At 42.9% G+C, this 9,407-nt stretch overlaps 1 long non-coding RNA gene across 1 annotated transcript; it reads right to left on the bottom strand.

The window, feature by feature from the left end:
- Positions 1–655: 655 nt before the first annotated feature.
- LOC144994001 (uncharacterized) lies at positions 656–2,024 on the bottom strand. The gene is made up of 4 exons (XR_013657340.1): positions 1,847–2,024; positions 1,190–1,291; positions 964–1,060; positions 656–836 (listed from the first exon to the last, which is right to left on the bottom strand). It is a non-coding gene; the product is annotated as an uncharacterized LOC144994001 (long non-coding RNA).
- Positions 2,025–9,407: the final 7,383 nt, after the last annotated feature.

Here is a 9,407-nt window from a genome sequence, read left to right as displayed (position 1 = left end):
TGAGGCTTTGGATTACATCCATGACTTAGAAGCCAAGTTCCTTTGCTGCAGCCAGGAGACGATGTCATGGCGGACAAAAGTTCCTCATTGAAGACCTCCTTACTGACAATGGATCTGAGATCATGATTCCACCTTTTAAGCTTTCAGCTCCATCAGCAAGGAGGAAATAGAACAAACCCCAGCCATTACCCGCCTCAGAATTATAGTGGAAAGAGTGATCAGTAGGATAAAGTCCTTTCACATCAGGGACTCTCTGTGCCGCTCACACTGATGGGCAGTGTGAATCAGATCTGGCTTAAATGCCGTGTTTTGGCAAATTGTCAAGGACTTTTTTGTGTTGAAGAGTGAATTAATGTTTGGTATGTAAATAATGTATAATGTGCAAATAGTATGGAAAAATTTAGTGTTTCCACATATTCTTAAAATCTAGTTAAATATAATTGTTATATTCGTAATATTTTCCTGTTGAAATGTGACTTTGACTTCACAAAAATAATTAGATGAACAAATAAAACAATTTTGGTCAAAATTGTGCCTCATTTAATATTTTTAGGTATGCGTAACAACAACTGATTAATAACAACACAAATAACATCAAAGATTTAGAATAAAAAAGAACATTACAGATCATCAACAGTAAGACAGAAGGCTGAACTGATTTTTAAAGACAAGATAAGTGTAATTTAAGGTATGCATTCATGCATTTGCTATAATATCTATCCAAGTTCTCTTTCATTCCATCTCAGAAACCCCATCCAACACAGCCATGAGAGGTTGGGGCTGCACCTGGCATAATCTGCTTCCAGATGCCATCAGATATGGATCTGGCAGTGGTCCTACACAAGAGAAACACAACACACAAAAGTTAGACATAAGTGCATAACTACATTTAAATTTAATGTAATTTTTTTACATTTAAACTTAACTTGCTCTCACAAAGCAACAAAAAGTTAAATTATTCACCTGTATATGCCTTGTACAGTGTGGACCTCAGACCGTCTTAGCCAACTGTTTTGGGTTTTTGCACCACCAGCTCACTAACCGGTTCAGGATGGATTCCCTTATAAATAAAAGGCAAAAAGAAATTACAGTCTGTAATAACTACTGGGGGTGTTTTTATAATAATCTACAGTTGTTATGGATACACATCCGTTCTTAAATCATAATGATAATTTGATCACAAACCCACCTGTGTTCTTGGTCTGTGCCATCTTTGCAAGCCACTCGTGCAGGCCAGGGGGGGGGGGGGGGGTGGATCAGCCTGCTGACCCAGCTGTGAATAATGTGCGGTCTGGAAATTAAATAGGTTAAAATTAAGACATACTTATGTTGCTACATCAATGTAACATGAAACTATAACTGACAGTAGGGTGACCAGATTTGAGTTTGTAAAAAAGAGGAGTGAAGTGAGTTTGTGAGATATTTCATCGAGAGTAATTGGTGTTCAGAGCTGCATACATGAAGCAAATATGATTACATTTCATCTATGTTCAATGTTATTTTATCATATAAGTATCGAAAAATAGGACATGTCCAGGAAAAGAGGACGTGTGGTCACCCTACTTTCAGAAAAATAATACTAATAGTAAGTGAAGAAAGTGCCGCAACTGTCTGCAGCAAGAAGAATGAAGACGCAAACGGGCACCTTAACATTTCTTATTTACAGCTTCACCAAATTTTTGGGTGTTATGTTAATCTCATGCCTTTTCACTTAAACACACACACAACATATTAACTGCGATGTGTTATACCTTATATTACAAATAACACCAGGATTTACAGTTGACGTAAACAAACACACAGAGTTACCGGTGATGCGGCTATGGCTAAGCTAGCTGAAGCTTACCTTGGTAATGGTGGATAAACTCTTCATGGACGAATTTATATCCCTTGTCCAATTTGTTTCCTTTAGTGGACGAATGCATCTTCACACTCTTCATCGCATCGGCGCTGATGAACTTCGGAACACAACTCAGGCTCTTCGAAAACACTCTAGGCTCTGCCATTCTCCGCCAGCGAAGCACAAACCGGAACTAGGTTTACACGTTGCTGACGTGTTTCCGGTTTTTGCGAAAAAGGTCTATTAGATCAGGAGACCGCATCCCACAATCCCCTGCTGCTAACAGACCTAAAACGCACATGACCGCCACTACAAATTAAATTAACATTTATGTCAACGAAGATTTGCGTCATAGCCTGCGACACACGTTTCTACCAGCAGGGTTTTTTTTGTTTTTTTTTACTTTTAGCGGACCGCTAGGCAGGTGGCTGATGTAAATCAAACCACCGTCAGTTCCGTGCATTGCTTGATGAAGTTGAAAGCAAATATTCTGTTGTCCTGCTACACAACAAAGTCCGATGGCTGTCCAGAGGTGACGTTTTGCGTCACTTTGTCGTCTGTCCTTTACATACACGTGAAAACATTCCTGAAAAGCAAAGACCTGGGGCCTCATTTATAAAACTTTGCGTAGGATTTGCGTCAGAAGTGGCGTACGGATGAAACATAGGACGTGCGTACGCACAGAAATATTCGGATTTATAAAACCGTGCGCACGCACATCCTACGCATCTTTTCCTTAATAAATCACAACCAATTCTAAATGCAGCGCAGCTTTTGCGGCTGTATGACACGCCCATAATTGCCCATAAATGGTCCGTGAAACGCCCACAAATGAATATTCATTGATTGCGAAACCATGGCAAACACCGAGAGGAAATGAAAAAAACGTAACTTCACTCAATGTGAAGTAGAATTTATCGTTGGCGAGGTGGAAAAGAGGAGAAAAGTGTTGTTTGGAGGGCACAGTGTGGGCATTACTAATGCCTAAAAGCCACGTGAGTGGCAGACGCCGTTAATGCTGTAGCCTCACAACCTCGGACCGTGGTTAAATAAAAAAGAAATGGTCGGACATCAAAGTCGAGGCAAAAAAACGTCTGGCGCTGCATCGCCAGCAGAGTGTGTCTGCCACGGGGGGGACACCGGAGCTGACCCCTCTTGATGAGAGACAAGCGGCAAGAATTGGGGAATCCCTATTAAGTGGAGTGGTGACTGAGGCGCAGGGGGACGCCGACGCGCCAGATGCACCGGGTGACACACCCCCAAAAGCCCGCAGAGGGAGTAAGCCCTGGCTGCAGCCTGCAGAATGGGTCAACATAGTGGAATGCTTTGAACGCAGAGGAATGTGAACACGCTGTGGAATGTTAACCCCGCCCACACTGAGCCCGTCTGCTGTGGAATGTTAACCCCGCCCACGCTGAGCCCGTGCATTTGATTCACCTTTGTCACAGCAGTTGTGATTGCAGGAAAGGGGAAGAATCAGTGGAGCACATTTTGTGTTATTGTGAGTTGTATGAGGAAGAAAGAGAACAGAAGGGAGGAAAATTTGAATGGTGCAATTTTTTTTATGTATCACTCAAAAAAATGATTCAAGTCCCTCTTTCATGTAACACAATAAAATTCTGTTTGTTTTATTTAAAAATATTTATTTTAAAAGATTGTATCTGCATTTAATTGACCTAACACAAAATGTATTAATATTTTCCCCTATAACTCCAGTAATCCAAAATAATTGAGTTCAAGTAAGGGGCATGCTGTTGAATGCTGTTTTCCTGTTCCTCTTTATGCTTTTTGCCGACTCTCACGGCTACAATTTTTCACCTATTTTAACCATTGAACTATTAAAATGTTCAACTCCTTCATCTAATGTAATGCCTGGTATGACTATTAGTCCTTCAAATCCTTCGACTTTTCAAAAGTGAAAACTTTAGTTCGTTTTTTCCACGTAAAAAACGAAACTGTGGCATGAAATCGTTTCAACTCGGCTTCTCCCAATAAGACGATGCACGAAGAGCGTCATTTATAGAAATAAGGAATCTATTTATTTATACCGGCGGCCCCATTTCATCACTAGTGTGTTAGCTCAGTGGCTTCGTTAGTGGGTTAATAATATAGAGGTTCTGAGTTTGAATCTGGCTGTAGACTTCTGTTGCATGATCTTTTTCCTTTGCCTTTCTTGATAAAATTGAGTTCGACTAACTCGATTATATTTCGTTACATGGAAGAATTTTCTTTGAGGTGGGGTTACTCATATTTATTGGATGGAAATCCTGCCCACAATTAAATTGAGTTCATCCAATGAGTTATTTTTTTGAGTCTGTGAGGCCAGACAGAATTTATTAACTCCCTAATACATGCACATGGAAACTTGTAAAAGGCATAAGAAGACAGGAATCACTATAAATTCTCTAATTCAATTACATTTTTTTTTATTTAGCGCAATGAAAAACAATAAAAAGGGGATCATGAATACAAAGAATCTTCTTCTTTCTCTTTCGGCTTTTCCCATCAGGGGTCGCCACAGCGAATCATCCTTTTCCACCTCACTCTATCATGAACATCTTCTACCCTAACGTTAGCCAACTTCATGTCCTCTGTTAAGACATCCATGTATCTCCTCTTTGGCCGTCCTCTTGCCCTCCTGCCAGGCAGCTCCATCTCCAACATCCTTCTACCAATATATCCACTATCCCTCCTCTGAACATGTCCAAACCATCTCAGTCTGGCTTCTCTGACTTTGTCGCTAACACAGGCAACGTGAGCCGTCCCTCTGATGTACTCGTTCCTTATCCTGTCTAACCTGGTCACTCCTAAGGAGAACCTCAACATCTTCATCTCCGCTACCTCCATCTCAGCCTCTTGTCTCTGTCTCACTGCTACCGTCTCTAACCCATAGAGCAGAGCTGGTCTCACCACTGTCTTGTACACCTTTCCTTTGAGTCTTGCTGGCACTCTTCTGTCACACAACACTCCTGACACTTTCCTCCAACCGCTCCAACCTGCCTGCACTCGCCTCTTCACCTCTTTTCCACAATCCCCATCACACTGAACTGTTGACCCCAAGTACTTAAACTCCTGCACCTTCTTCACCTCAGTCCCCTGTAACCTAACGCTTCTACCTTGATCCCTCTCGTTCAGACACATGTATTCTGTCTTACTACGACTGACCTTCATACCTCTTCTTTCCAGAGCAAACCTCCACCTCTCTAGCTGTTCCTCCACCTGCTCTCTACTCTCACTGCAAATTACAATGTCATCCGCAAACATCATTGTCCAGGGAGATTCCTGTCTTACCTCGTCTGTCAGCCTGTCCATCAGCATAGCAAACAAAAAAGGACTCAAAGCTGATCCTTGGTGTAGTCCCACCTCCACCTTGAACTCCTCTGTCTGACCTACAGCACATCTCACCACCGTCATACTTCTCTCATACATGTCCTGAACTACTCTGACATACTTCTCTGCCACTCCAGACGACCTCATACAGTACCACAGCTCCTCCCTCGGCACCCTGTCATACGCCTTCTCTAAATCTACGAACACACAATGCAGCTCCTTCTGACCTTCTCTGTACTTTTCCATCAACATTCTCAAAGCAAAAATGGCATCAGTGGTGCTCTTACGGGGCATGAAACCATACTGCTGCTCACAAATCTCCACCTTCTTCCTAAGCCTGGCTTCCATTACTCTTTCCCACAGCTTCATTGTGTGGCTCATCAACTTTATTCCTCTATAGTTGCTGCAGTTCTGCGTGTCACCCTTGTTCTTAAAGATCGGGACCAGAACGCTTCTCCTCCATTCCTCAGGCATCTTCTCACTCTCTAAAATCCTATTGAACAACCTTGTTAGAAATTCCACTGCTGTCTCTCCTAGGCACTTCCATACCTCCACAGGTACGTCATCAGGACCAACGGCCTTTCCGCTCTTCATCCTTTTCAGAGCCTTCCTAACCTCATCCTTTCCAATCTCTGCTACTTCCTGCTCCACAACAACCACATCTTCCTCCCTTCTTTCCCTGTCATTTTCCTCGTTCATCAGCTCCTCAAAATACTCCTTCCATCTTTTCTGTAAACTCTCTTGGGTTGTTAGCACCTTTCCATCTCTGTCCTTAATCACCCTTATCTGTTGCACGTCCTTCCCATCTCTGTCTCTCTGTCTGGCTAGCCTGTACAAGTCCTTCTCTCCTTCCTTTGTGTCTAACCTGTCATATAGCTCATCGTAAGCTTTCTGTTTGGCCTTTGCCACCTCTCTCTTCACTCTACGCTGCGCTTCCTTGTACTCCTGTCTACCTTCCTCAGTCCTTTCTACATCCCACTTCCTTTTAGCCAACCTCTTCCTCTGGACGCATTCCTGTACTTCCTCATTCCACCACCAAGTCTCTTTACCGTCTTTCCTCTTTCCAGATGACACACCTAGCACCTTCCTACCTGTTTCCCTGATAATCTCTGCTGTAGTTTCCCAGTCCTCTGGAAGCTCATCCTGACCACCCAGGACCTGCCTCAACTTCTGCCTAAATTCCTCACAAGTTTCTTCATTCTGTAGCTTCCACCACTTGGTCTTCTTTTCTGTTTTCCCTCTCTTCTTCTTCCTGACCTCCAGAGTCATCTTACACACCACCATGCGGTGCTGTCTGGCTACACTCTCTCCTACCACCACTTTGCAGTCATTAACCTCTCTCAAATGACCTCGTCTACATAGGATGTAGTCCACCTGAGTACTCCTACCTCCACTTCTGTATGTCACTCTATGTTCCTCTCTCTTCTGGAAGTAAGTGTTGACTACAGCCATTTCCATCCTCTTCGCAAAGTCCACCACCATCTGTCCCTCCAGATTCCTTTCCTTCACACCAAACCTGCCCATCACCTCCTCATCACCTCTGTTGCCCTCACCAACATGCCCATTAAAGTCTGCTCCAATAACAACTCTCTCTCCTCTGGGAAAACTCTCTATGACCTCATCCAACTCACTCCAGAATCTCTCCTTCACTTCTAACTCACAGCCAACCTGTGGCGCATACCCACTGACTACATTCATCATCACCCCTTCAATTTCTAACTTTAGGCTCATCATCCTGTCTGAGACTCTTTTCACCTCTAGAACACTGTTTACGAACTCCCCCTTCAGAATCACACCTACCCCGTTTCTCTTCCTATCAGCACCATGATAGAACAGTTTGTATCCTCCTCCAATACTACGTGCCTTGCTGCCCTTCCACCTTGTCTCCTGCACACACAGTACATCTACCTTCCTTCTCTCCATCATGTCTGCCAGCTCTCTGCCTTTCCCTGTCATTGTGCCAACGTTAAGAGTCCCTATTCTCAAACCTATGTTCCTGCCTTTTCCCTTCTCTCTCTGGTCACGGACCCTTCTGCCTCCCCTCTTTCTTCCACCAACAGTAGTCAAATTTCCACCGACACCCTGTAGGTTAACAGCATCGGTGGCGGTCGTTGTTAACCCGGGCCTCGACCGATCCGGTATGTCTAAAGTGTTGTGGATGATTCGCATGGTTATTTTGGCAATTTTTACGCCGGATGCCCTTCCTGACGCAACCCTCTCTATTTATCCGGGCTTGGGACCGGCACAGAAGTTACTGGCTTGCAACCCCTGTGGCTAGATTATGAATACAAAGAATGCATTAGGAAAATACTAAACTTTAACAAAACAGACTAAACTAAACTGATATTCCTGCCCTTACCCCCCCCCCCCCCTCCTCACGGTAAGGAAAAACTCCTTAAAAACCGGTAGGTGGCAATATTGCACATGGAAACTTGTAAAACCATTGAAGAAGACAGGCTAAATGTGGGCGGGGTTAACATTCTACAGCGTGTACACATTCCTCAGCGTTCCAGCATTCCACTATGTTGTGCAGTTCTGCAGGCTGCAGCCAGGGGTAGTTGCGCAGAGGTCCAACAGGACGGCTCGAGGAAGTCGGAACCGGCTCATAAGCCAGTCGTCCTCGTTTGCCAGCACGTCTTCTTGCTGTCTAAAGTTGCGTTCACTCCGAATTCTTCCATTTGCCACATCTTCTAAGAGCGCAAGATCAGCCATTGTGCGTCATTACGCATTGTGATGGGGCATTTTATTTCCCTCCATTTAATTACATCTGACAAGCTACAGATGTCGGTAATAATCGACGTGGAAATGGGAAATTGATCAGCGCAAATGTAATTTCTTGTTGCTTTCTGAATGGTTTAGACATACGCCATACATTGTTTCATCAAAAATAAAACAAACTAAAGGCATATGCATGAATACCACAATTCCGTAGCTTATGAAGACATGTTTTACTATGTAAACAACTTTCCCCAGTGGACAATTAATGCATCTCTCTCTATCTATCTGTCTGTCTAATTGCACCTATATCTGCTCCGCCAGACGGACACATTGACGGGAATATCAGTTTTGTACATTATTTCGTTCTGTTAACTATATTATTTATGAGGATGAATTGCACAACATGCCAATATTGCAGAACATTTTTCACTTTTCTTTTTGCAAATATGTGTTCATTTGAATTTCTGTTGTAATTTTCATTTGATTTTTTATTTGTTTCACTGCTGATCGATCAAACGGGTGTTGGTGTAGCTGTTAATTGTAAGACTTGCTTTGTGAAGTCTTCATGTTATTTCTGAGAGGCAGTATTGTCATTTTCACTTTCACGTGTTTCTTCCATCTGCCGACGGCGTCGCCGTTTCTCATTTCACCGTTTTTGTGCGTACGCCTGGGTCAGAGCTTGCGTGAAGGACCGCACATTTTCCCGTTAAGTTTGCTTTTTATAAATCTCAACTATTGCGTGGAGAGTGGCGTACGCCTTCTTTTGTGCATACGCAACGTTTATAAATGAGGCCCCTGAACTACCCGCAACTGGAAGATCCTGAGTGGCTGGAAAAGCTGCACTTTTTGGTGGATATGACTGTGACAAGCCACCTAAACGAGCTGAATGAAAGTCTCCAGGCGCCGCAAATGCTTGAAGCTGTTTTGTCATTCGAGTGAAAGCTGACCGTCTTTGCCAGAGATGTACAGCGAAAGAAGAGGATACTGCTGCTTTTTACCATGCACTGACTTGCTTGGCATTTGCACAGAAATCAAACTTAACTGTATACATTTTATTTTATATACTTTAACCTTTACAAAAAGCTGATGTTTTCTTTTTTATGAACGCAGGCTGCGTTTTATTGCACTCTGTTTAGTTCCCAGAGAGGGGGACGTCATTATGCACGTTCCATTTCGTTGCTTTTTGTTCGAATCCTCAAAATAAAAATGACATCATAAATCGGATTTCTTTATTGCATTTCTTTAATTTATCAAAGAAATGAAACATAATTCACTGATATTGTAATGAAGTTAAACTTGCACAACATAGCAGTCACGTGACACGTCGTTCTCCGCAGAATGCACTGCAGGACAAATAAACATATAATCATGAATGCTCATTATGTATTTGTAGCAACTTAGTCATTTTGATAGTAGGCTAATATAGCTAATATAGATACATATTGCATGTGTTGCCTTCATTATAAGGCTTAAATAGGGCTTTTAATATTTTCCAGCTCCAGACATATTTGTTTTTTGT

This window comes from Oryzias latipes, chromosome 7, assembly GCF_053564925.1.
Source record: "Oryzias latipes strain Hd-rR chromosome 7, Olatipes_Hd-rR_3.1".
Classification (NCBI taxonomy): domain Eukaryota; kingdom Metazoa; phylum Chordata; class Actinopteri; order Beloniformes; family Adrianichthyidae; genus Oryzias; species Oryzias latipes.
The sequence above is the reverse complement of the archived record's forward strand: the minus strand, read 5'-3'. Positions and strand labels throughout refer to the sequence as shown.